Below are 11216 nucleotides of genomic sequence, written 5' to 3' on the forward strand. Positions count from 1 at the left end.
ATGTGATCACGCCTCGCAAAAAAATAAAAAATGTCATCCGCGTGTGTATTTCCACCTACACTCAATCGTAAATGTAATGTGATATGTAATAGGTCTTATGTGTTCAAGTAGAATTAGAAATTTAAGGTACTTCGAAACTGAATCTCCCTTTCAAAGAACGAGCCTTCTCTCCCGTTTTGCCCTTATTATTGCGCAGATTATGATCATTCACTCTTAATGGATGAGAATTCAGTTCCCTGGAAGGGCATACAGATTTGTGTCAATTAGCGTCAGTTGTCTTGTGTCTAATGACCTGCGATAATATTGCACAATGCTGACAATATCGTTTAGAAATCTAGAAGACCACTTATAGTGGATATCCAGTAGTTATGGTATATACTTACTTACAAAAGTGACAGAGAAAAGAGTAAAGAAGCTCAGTATTTGAATCGGAAATTTCCAAAAGGGAGTTTACACCCGTTTCTGGCTCTCCATTCACTCTTCTTGAATTTCAGCATAAAAGGAACCAAGTCCTATAGAATGTACACATTTAAATTGTGTATCAACATATTTGGACTGTTATACATCCAGATCCATACAAAAAGGTTTTTTTGTTGTTTTCTTAAAAATTACTTTTTCGGACTTAGTCCCTTTTGCAAATTCCAGTTTCATTTCAACAACGGAAGAAAATTCAAGCAACACAGAAGTAGTTCCTATAGAATAAATACTCAATAAAATAATTTAATTAAATATCATACTCAAAAGTATGAAAAAGGAAACTTAGGACTGGTAGCAGAATACTGCAGAAAATTCTAAAGTGTTCCCAAATTTTACTTTTATATTTATATTACATTTCATAACGGACACTGTTGCTCAGTGTTAGCGTGTTGGGCTTATAAACCAGGGGATCCGGGTTCAAGTCCCAGTTAATTCATCATCATAATCATCATCATCATTGATTATGAATGCAATGTAAATCTACCACATGTGGTGCACTCTGGGTATTCTCTGACGAAATAAGTGATCTATTCTTTTCGGTACTAGCGACATCTATGAGCTATGATCGTAACGTTGGGGTGAACAACAGCAGGTTAAGGGCTCTGCCATAACACACACAAAAATACATTTCATTCATTGGATGAACACTGAATGCAGACATTGTTTAACATGACATTATCTCCTCTATGATAATTTTCAGTAAAAAATTTCTATCAGTAATAAAATCTCCAGCTCTGTTGAAGATTAAATTTATGGTAACAAAACAAGTTCATATACGTTTGGGATTATCCATTCGATAAGAAAACACGTAGAAAGAATAATGCTTTTTCCTAAGCAGGATATCTTACTTTAATTGCTTTTGTCATTTTTTGGTGGGAAGGAGCAATAAATTTTATGATTTTAACGAATATATAAGCTTGCAGAGTAAGAAAATAAAAGTAGTCGTAAGTTCTTACAGATAAAACAAAATATAGGCTATCATTATTTACGATTTTAATTGGAACTACTCTATATAAAAATTCTTTTAAATTTCTTAATAAAATATTATTTGTTCAATTTTACTTTTATTATAATTACTTGATCAACTTTATCAGAACCGTGTTCACTATCACAGCCTCCGCGTTCACCAAACCATTTCCGCCTTCAACGTAAACACCACCACTGCTTTCAGCTTTACCACCTCCTTCACTAGTACCACTATAATCATCGTTATTGATGCTATCATTATAACATTCAGTGTTGAAGCCATTGAATTCTGCTCTTTGCTTCGTAATTGTTTGGATCGTTATCTTTTCACAATTCCTCTTCAGCCTTGTTGTATGTTATTACTTTTATTAGATAATCTAGAATTATTCGTATTATGAACAGGTTTCCTTAACTGGTTTTCTCAATATTAATAGATTCAAGATTGTTAAATTTCTGCATTTCCTCCTACTATTTTATTTTGTGCACGATTTCTTAGTGCATATCGTAAAAATAGACTCAGAAATCTTGTTTAATGGATTTGATGTTTTCTTTTATCTTACTTCTTAATGTATAATAAGGTTTCTAGTTCATACTGTTTCTGTTAAATTTATATAATAGTTTATTCTAAGTCTTATCAAATTTAATACGTTCGATTTTCGATTGTTTTGCGCTTGTGGTCAGACTTCTGGATACTCTGTCTGTAATATGCCATAAATAGAACTACCAACCTGAAACCTAAAACGGATGAGCTTCAAAATTACTGTAAAACAATATTCGGCAATTCGTGACTCGCGAGTGAACTCCTTAACCCTCTTAGTGGCAACCTCCTTTGCATAGTATTATATGAAAAATTCCACGTAAATTTACACAGGGGGAACTATATCACGATTAGATTGTGACCGGCATTTCTAGCAAAATTATACTACCACGATGTAATCACAGTCTAGTATATACAGTCACGAAGCTTGCTTGAGTTGTGAGGGTGCTAGGAACAATAGACTGTGCCGGTACTATTTCGCATTATCTGTAATGAGGCGATATTAGCGATCCTAGTGGTTAGCAACTATCTATGGATGCATATTTACTACGTATTGAGATTCGTGACTGTATATAAGCTTACTAGACTGTGATGTAATCGTGATTGACAATCAAAACACAAGCAGGGCGGAGGAATAAGGTATGATGTTCCTTCACATTCGGTGTGTATTGCGGGCTGCATTTTATGACGTAATCTTTGCCGACCACTGCTGTAAAAGAACGAAGTTGGATTTTACTATTAATAAGTGCGTATATTTAAAATGAGTTCATAATATTTACTTTCAATTAATCAATTCTAATTGATTTTTTGCACGATCGTGTTTTTTTGTTGTATTCACAGCTATTGTTGTTAGGCCTTGAAAGTTAGAATTCCTAAATAGAAAGTTGTAGCGAGGGAAATCATTCTTATAACATAAAACTATACTGAAATAGACCCATTACAATGCACATATTATTACTTAGTTACCATTACACTGCAATTTTGCGAAGACTTTGGAATAATATTGCTATAAATTTTCAATGCAAAATATATTGTATTTGCAATTTTAAAAGTATGATCGTGAAAAATTTTTCAAACTTTTCCTCCATTTTGTAAAAGCATTTCCCAACCTTATAACCTAATATACTATTGTTGTATTGACTACAAATTACCCTCTAATGATTTTACAATTTTAATAGCCTGTTAGGAATTGAAATTACATTAAAGATAAATGAGTAAGCCTGGTTATGTGGTTAGCATTATTGTAGGTCATGGAACTTTAGAAACATTCACAGGCCCACGAAAAGTTGAGATTAAATTTAACTTTTCTATTGAAATTGAACCTTCTTCGGTTGAGTTTGTGAGCTGTGTTGTTGCCACTTGAGCAATAACCAAGCACGTAATCATTCAGCCTATTCTGGAAGTATAACGTACCATTGTTCATTCCAACGCTTTGTGCAAGATTCGTGAGCAGACTAGAGTTCTACCTTCTTTTAAAGGACACGGTGTTTCTATCAGTACATCATATTCGACATTTTTAGTTATACTGATATCATATTTTGTTCTTTTCATTACTTCTTGACAAACATGGGAAAGAAAGAGTCACGAGTTCGTGCATTGAAACCAATTCAAGTCCATTTCCTTCTTAACGAGTACATCTTCATATACATGCACTTTTCGTCTATATCAGGAAAACGAGTATTACCACTATCTATATTATAGAGTATTACAGTTTTCGAACAGTAAACCTGTCTTGATCCAGTATATAGCCTATTGCCCATTATATTGCTCGATATTTTACTACACTTTCAATCGAACACATTTAAGAATATTAAAAATATCATCTTCAGAAAAGGAAATGCCGCTAGGAAGAAAAATAATAATAATAATAATAATAATAATAATAATAATAATGATAATGATGATGATAATAATAATATGGGCGAATCCAGAAATGCATGTAGAGTTGTTAGCTGGGAGGCCGGAGGGAAAGAGACCTTTGGGGAGGCCGATGCGTAGTTGGGAGGATAATATTAACCCTTTCTGCTCGAATGAATCCATTTGGAATCACTAACATTTCTGTAATCTCTGACTCATATGATTTGGCTGATGATTCCATTTGGTATCCTCAGAAGGAATTTCATTCTTTACCGTTAGAGTGCAGCACCTGCAGTTCCTTGGCCAGCTGTTATTAGGAAAAGGATCGCTTTGTTTTTTTTTTTTGTTTCTCCATGGTGTCTCTATGACCTTCTAAACCCATAATTGTGGGAAATCAAAAACAAATTCATGTCAGAAAGGGTTAAAATGGATTTGAGGGAGGTCAGATATGATGGTAGAGACTGGATTAATCTTGCTCAGGATAGGGACCGATGGCGGGCTAATGAGAGGGCGGCAATGAACCTACGGGTTCTTTAAAAACCGTAAATAATAATAATAATAATAATAATAATAATAATAATAATATGGGCGAATCCAGAAATGCATGTAGTGTTAGCTGGGAGTTCGGAGGAAAAAAGACCTTTGGGGAGGCCGATACGTAGATAGGAGGATAATATTAATATGAATTCGAGGGAGGTGGGATATGATGGTAGAGACTGGATTAATCTTGCTCAGGGTAGGAACCGAGGGCGGACTAATGTGAGGACGACAATGAACCTCCGGGTTCTCTAAAAGCAATAATAATAATATTAATAATAATAATAATAATAATAATAATAATAATAATAATAATAATAGATTGTGCTGATAATGATAAGTAAATAATATAGTATTATGAAGAGGAAATGTGAAAACTTTGTTACTGATAAAAAATCATTAGTAAAGTCTTATAGTCTGTAAACGATTAAGAAATTAAAAACCAAGAGATTTTAGATGCGAGTCTTCTTGAGTTATGTTAACAAAGTATAATTTTATTCACATAGACATGACGCGTATTGTTTTATGTCGCTTGTACAGTCGTAAGCTGTAGTTTCCACATTGCTTACCGTGTATCGAGGAATCCTGTAATACGTGACAGTATTGCTTTGGTAGAATTAAGGGGAATCGCTCAGTATTGAAACAAATTTACGCTGTTATTTATTGTAAATTAAATTAAATTATGAGGTAAGAAAATACTGAATGAAATTAAATTATACCAGATTATACAAAATAATATAAATATATAATTTGAAACGCACGGAAAACCAACAAACGGGAGAACGTAATGAACTGTAGCATATAATATAATATAACATAGCCCTACAACAGAGCTGGGCAGCAAGAGCGGATTCTACTCTCTCACGGGGAGCCATATGATTTCTCTTCATCCCCTTTCTTCCCCGCCGAATACCGCGCAGCGTTGATTTAGTCACGGATGAATATTAAGCGTCCCCGTTTAGAGTCTGGATCCTCTCTCGACGCCCAGCCCTGCCCTATAACATGTTGTGCCGCATGGAACGCCCCTGGCATCTAATGGTAAAACTTCGCATAAGATATCTCTATTTATGCGAGATATTGAGGGAACAAAAAAATCACCTTGTAAACATAACATGAACGCAGGGAGAAAAGTCGTTTTAAAGACAAAAGGCTTGTCTATAAAATTTCCTGGCGAAAGGAAAACTGGTATCATTACATAGTAATTATATTGTACTGAGAATAAACAAAAAAAATAAAGAAAACTGCAGAAGGATGTTATTTTTTTACATATATACTCACTTATGGCTTTTAAGGAACCCGGAGGTTCATTGCCGCCCTCACATAAGCCCGCCATCGGTCCCTATCCTCAGCAAGATTAATCCAGTTTCTACACTCACATTCCACCTCACTCATTTTAAAATTATCGTCCCATCTACGTCTCGGCCTCCCCAGAGGTCTTTTTCCCTCCGGGCTCCCTACTGGTTCACAATAAACCGGGAACGGAGAACAACAATGAGAACGAGAACGGAAATAATGTTAAAATAAATGTATTTAACAATATTTCCGTTCTAGTTCTCTTTGTCGTTTCCGTTCCCGGTTTATTGTGAACCAGCATTAACACACTATATGCATTTATGGATTCGCCCATAAGTGCTACATCCCTGCCCATATCCAACGTCTGGATTTAATGTTCCTAATTATGTCAGGTGAAGAATACAATGCGTGCAGTTCTGCGTTGTGTAACGTTTTCCATTCTCCTGTAATTTCATCCCTCTTAGCTCCAAATATTTTCCTAAGCACCTTATTCTCAAACACCCTTAACCTCTGTTCCTCTCTCAAAGTGAGAGTCTAAGTTGTACAACCATATAGAACAACTGGTAATATAACTGTTTTATAAATTCTAACTTTTAATTTTTTTGAGAGCAGACTGGATGACAAAAGCTTCTCAACCAAATAATAACAAGCATTTTCCATATTTATTTTGCGTTTCATTTCCTCCCGAGTGTCATTTATATTTGTTACTGTTGCTCCAAGATATTTGAATTTTTCCACCTCTTCAAAGGATAATTACATACATGTTATAAATTGAAGTATGTTTCAAAAAAGTAACTGAAAACAGAAATTTCAAAACAAAACTACTCTTTAGCGATTCATTCAATGTTTGATAATGTTAAGGGTTTGGGGAATGTTAAAAGATAATGTTCCCTTTAACATATTACAAAAGAAATTTCAAGTTTATACTGACTCCCAGAAAGTAGTTATAAAGTGCACAAATTGATAAAGATTTACATCGATTACTGCATAACTAGATAACTTTTTTTTTTTGAACTGATGCAATTTTGGTGTAACAGTGTTGAAATTGTAGAAGGCTTATGGATTTATGAAACAATATGTTATGCAGTGGCAGAATACGTTATATTTCTTGCTCAGAATTTAGAAATATTAAACGTGGAATTCTTCAGAGATTATTTTAGGTCCATTGTTGTTTTTAGTTTGTATTCATGAGTTAGTCACAACCTCAAATAATTTATCCCAGGTAATATTATTTGCAGATGGTACAATTGTGTGATTATCTCAAGTAAACGATACATAATTTTATAAACACTTCTAATACAGTGTTACTTCTAATGAATGAATGAATGAATGAATGGTTTAGAGCAAATGAACTAGCGATTAATGCTGCTAACGGCAGTGTATTAAAATTTAGTACACATAATAACGCTAAGTTTTCCTACAATATTAGATTAAATGGAACTAATCTTAAAGAATCTATAAGCACAAAATTTTCTTGGTTTGGAATTGAATGATCATTGGAAATGGAAAACAGACATAGAATGTATTACTCGTGCCTGTTATGCAGAATAATGACAGGTGTGCATAAAAGGACACCGTGTAAAAAAGACTTTACAACAATTAGAAATCCTGACATTACTTTGTGAGTACATTCTTTCACTGATGTCCGATATAATATATAAAAAACCAAGACTCATTAATTATTACTAGTCAAAACACTTATGATAATAATACGAGACACATCAGATCTCCTGAGGCCGGCAGCATACTGCGTCAGACATTCTGTCTCAGACAGGACGGTTTTATCTCGGACCGTTCGATGTGAAAGTGACGAATGTCCGCTGCAGTATGCTGCAGCCTCATAATTAGACTTCGGATTTTAGGTGAAAACCTATTTTAATCCTTAAAAGATAAGTTCATAAAAACTTGCAAGTACACGTTTCATATAAAACTGCCTAAAATTTGTATTTTAATAGCACATACAATGCCCATATTGACGACAAAACCTATTTTGACCTATTAAGTATGTTTCATATCTAATAGGTCAAAACACCCATTCTTATTTCGAAAATTGTATTTTAAATTCCAAGTGTATTAATGGTTCTGTTGGAAATAAAGTATGGGATAAACTGGAGCAAGTTCTGCAGAGAAATGTAGGACTGAAGGACCTGCGTACTGCTTCAGATATCCTAGCAGGGAAGAACTCGGATTTACAATGTAACATTCCTGTCCATCTAGTGTCAAAATTGAAATGCGCTCCTGTTACTTCAGTGGATGTGAAGCGTTCATTTTCAGCATACAAATTTGTGTTGAGTGACAGACGACATTGCTTTTTAGTTGAAAATTTAGAAAAAGTATTAGTGCAGTAATTTATTGTGAAGATGGACATTTAACGGACAAGGCTTGGTAAAAATTGATTATATTTGACTTGTTTGTGTACTGAATTTAGGTCTAAAACTTATTTTCCACAGTTAATTGTTTAGTTTATGTATAACTAGTTAGATATTTGTTGTTCTTGTACTTTTAGTAGCAGTTGTGGTAACGGTGTATAAGCATTTAAAATTATTAAATTCGAGAAATGAATTCCTGATGATTTGGAACTTGTTTTTAAAGAAAACATTATTTTTTGTTAGAGCCTATTTTCAATTCTTTAGAGACTATTTTCTACACTTTTAAGCTTATTTTAGGCACTTAAATTACATTTTAATGACCTAAAAATCCGTACCCTACTCATAATAATGCGTGTAATCATCGTCACTTCGAACGGTCCGAGACAAAATCGTCCTGTCCGAGACAGAATGTCTGACGCAGTATGCTGCCGGCCTTATAGTCTTCAATGCACTTCCTTAAATCTTTGTAGGGCCAAGAGACAGGTTCAGAACGGAATTAACTAAATTTCTCCATACTCATACCTTCTACTCAACTGATGAATTAATTGTTTATGCCTGTAAATTGAATTAATGTGCTTGCTATGTATTGTATATTTTTATATAACGATTGATTTATTCCATATCTAAAAGCTACATTTTTGAAATGAGATCTATGTAATACAATAAATGAATTGGAATAAAATAGCAGTTTTATTATTTACAGGATAAAATACACAATGAGGGAGCATGTACTGTTCACATGACGCTTATTTAAAAAAATATTCAACGTGTGTTAATAAAACTGTTCGAAATGTTATTAAATTTGACTAAAATTCTTTGAGAATTGGTCCCAGTATGTTGGCACGCGTGCTGGAGCTATTTCCCGTCACCAATTCACATTCAATCTACCGATACCGAATGAAAGTGCTCAGAAAGTAGGGGTAGAGCCAAGTTTTAAACATAGCACGTGCGAACTATCGAAATAATTCCATATGATCTCAAAGCTCCTGCAAAAGTATTTAAGTACTGCAATAAAATGTTTCCTGTGCGCTTTTATGTGGACCATGCACGAACAGATATAACAACAGGAAGTATCCATGCCATATTTAGTAAAATACATGCAAGTCTAGATAGTGCATACAAACCTGAGCTAGATAGCCTGTAATTTTTCTTGAATATACTATGTTATTTTCATTAAATCGAAGTTAACTTGTTTGAATGCTTTAATGTATAATCTGACTACTCAGAATTTTAATACACGTAGAAAGTAGAATGGTTTCGTAATATTACAGACTGAAAATGTAATTATACGACTGTATCTTTTTCTCGAAACTCCTCCGTTATATAAGGACGCAGAGATTGATATTTAACTATGTATATTTGTAATGTTGTTTATTGGTGTCTTGTGCGTTGCCAAGAAAAGCAGATTATGCAGATTATGTATATAGGCCACTATATGTCATTAGACTATTCCATATGTTTATTCTGAAATACGTTTACATCACGTTGCGTGTAAGTTTGTATGAAGTGGACTGTACTCGTCCATGCTCTGTGACGCAGCTCTCTTGACAGTCACTGAGCTACAAATATCTATACTACGTTTCACCATTCTTTATAATACTCCAAATCCCTTTCCCTGGTGATAACATTAAATCGGGGAATCATGAACACTGACTGTACCGTGTTTATTTGGTATTTAATATTTAATATCTACCTATACCGACGGCGTTTTTGCTGGAAATGCAATAATTTCTTCTTTATGTAATAAATACTTTATAAAAAGAAGTAGTATAAATATTATTTACCATGTCAGAGATCCATTTCAGATCCTGACAAGACAGGATGGTTCCGTGGTAGAATTTTTCGGAATGCTTGTCATCTGTACTCATATTATAACTACATATTATCATTCATGAACTACAATAAATGAGCGAAGTCGAATTCTATATCTATATTGGTATGTATCTGATGATTGACAGTAAAAACGTAATTAATGAACCATTTATCTAAAGGAATGCATTGTAATGTGATGCACATGATGAATAGTGCATAATGTAATATGATGAACAGTACGTAATGTAATGTGATGAACTCCGATTTGTGTTGCTATTTCCCAGTAAAATTCTATTGTAAAACTATTTTAATAAATAGATACCAAAACATTTGGTAAGTCACTTTTTTATTATTAGAATTTCACACCTCTAACCAGTAAAACAGTGTTGGAAAAAAATTACGAAAGTAATAACTATATAATTTTCGACATACGACAGTATTTTATTGGGAGTGCGATATGTATGTACGTATGTTCCCAAGGATTTAATCTTTAGCATATTTTTTGGAACTATTAAACTCATATAAGTTATATGGTGGAACTCTCTTAGCGTAAAAAGAAAAAGACGCGGAACCGTCACTTCAACTCTGCATTTAAGCTCCGCAGCTTTACCGCTTAACGCACATCGACCTGCAATTAATGAGCCATGAAGTGTAAATAAAGAAGTGGAAGAAAAGAGTCAGGTAAGAAATAAAAAATGGAATAGAAAAATAAAGATGAAAAAGAATCAGAAAATAATGAGGCAAAAATGGAAGAGAAGAATAAATTCTGAAAAAAATCGGAGAAAATAAGAAATGTGAAGTGGAAGAGAAGAATAAAGACTGAAAAGAATAAGAGAAAATAAATATTAAATGGAAAGGAAGAATAAAGACAAAAATCAGAGAAAATAAGTAAGAAGCAACGGTAAAGAATAATAAATTTTGAAAAGAATCGGAGAAATTAAGAAAGAAGAAATGGAAGGGAAGAGCGAAGACTGAAAAGAAATAGGGAAAAGATGTAGTGCAAGAGAAAAGAATGAACGCAGAATAAGAAGAAAGAAAAGCACTAGGAAGAAATGAAGAAAAAAGATTAGAGACTAAAAGAAATAATAGAGGCGGCGAGGGAGAAAGAAAGGAAATAAAAGAAGACAATAAACAGGATAGTTTTTATTGCTTATCACTGAAGCAGAGGGTGTGGACTTCTTAATTTGTGTTGACGTACAACTTTGAAACGAATAGAAGCTGAGCTAGAACGTAGAAAGTAGGAGCCTTTGAGGAGAATATGGGGAGGGGATGTCCGTTAGCAACAGAAGAAGAAACAACGAAAAGAGAAGGGATTCGTGTGTCTGAGCTAAATTTTAGCGCTGCCTTTCAAGAGAGACTGTTTTGTT

At 33.7% G+C, this 11216-nt stretch overlaps 1 protein-coding gene across 1 annotated transcript in view; it reads right to left on the reverse strand.

Moving 5' to 3' along the window:
- Positions 1–11216, reverse strand: part of LOC138694697 (angiotensin-converting enzyme-like) — a 197051-nt gene that overhangs the window by 24181 nt on the left and 161654 nt on the right. The gene's annotated exons all lie outside the window — the stretch shown is intronic.

This window comes from Periplaneta americana, chromosome 2, assembly GCF_040183065.1.
Source record: "Periplaneta americana isolate PAMFEO1 chromosome 2, P.americana_PAMFEO1_priV1, whole genome shotgun sequence".
NCBI lineage: Eukaryota > Metazoa > Arthropoda > Insecta > Blattodea > Blattidae > Periplaneta > Periplaneta americana.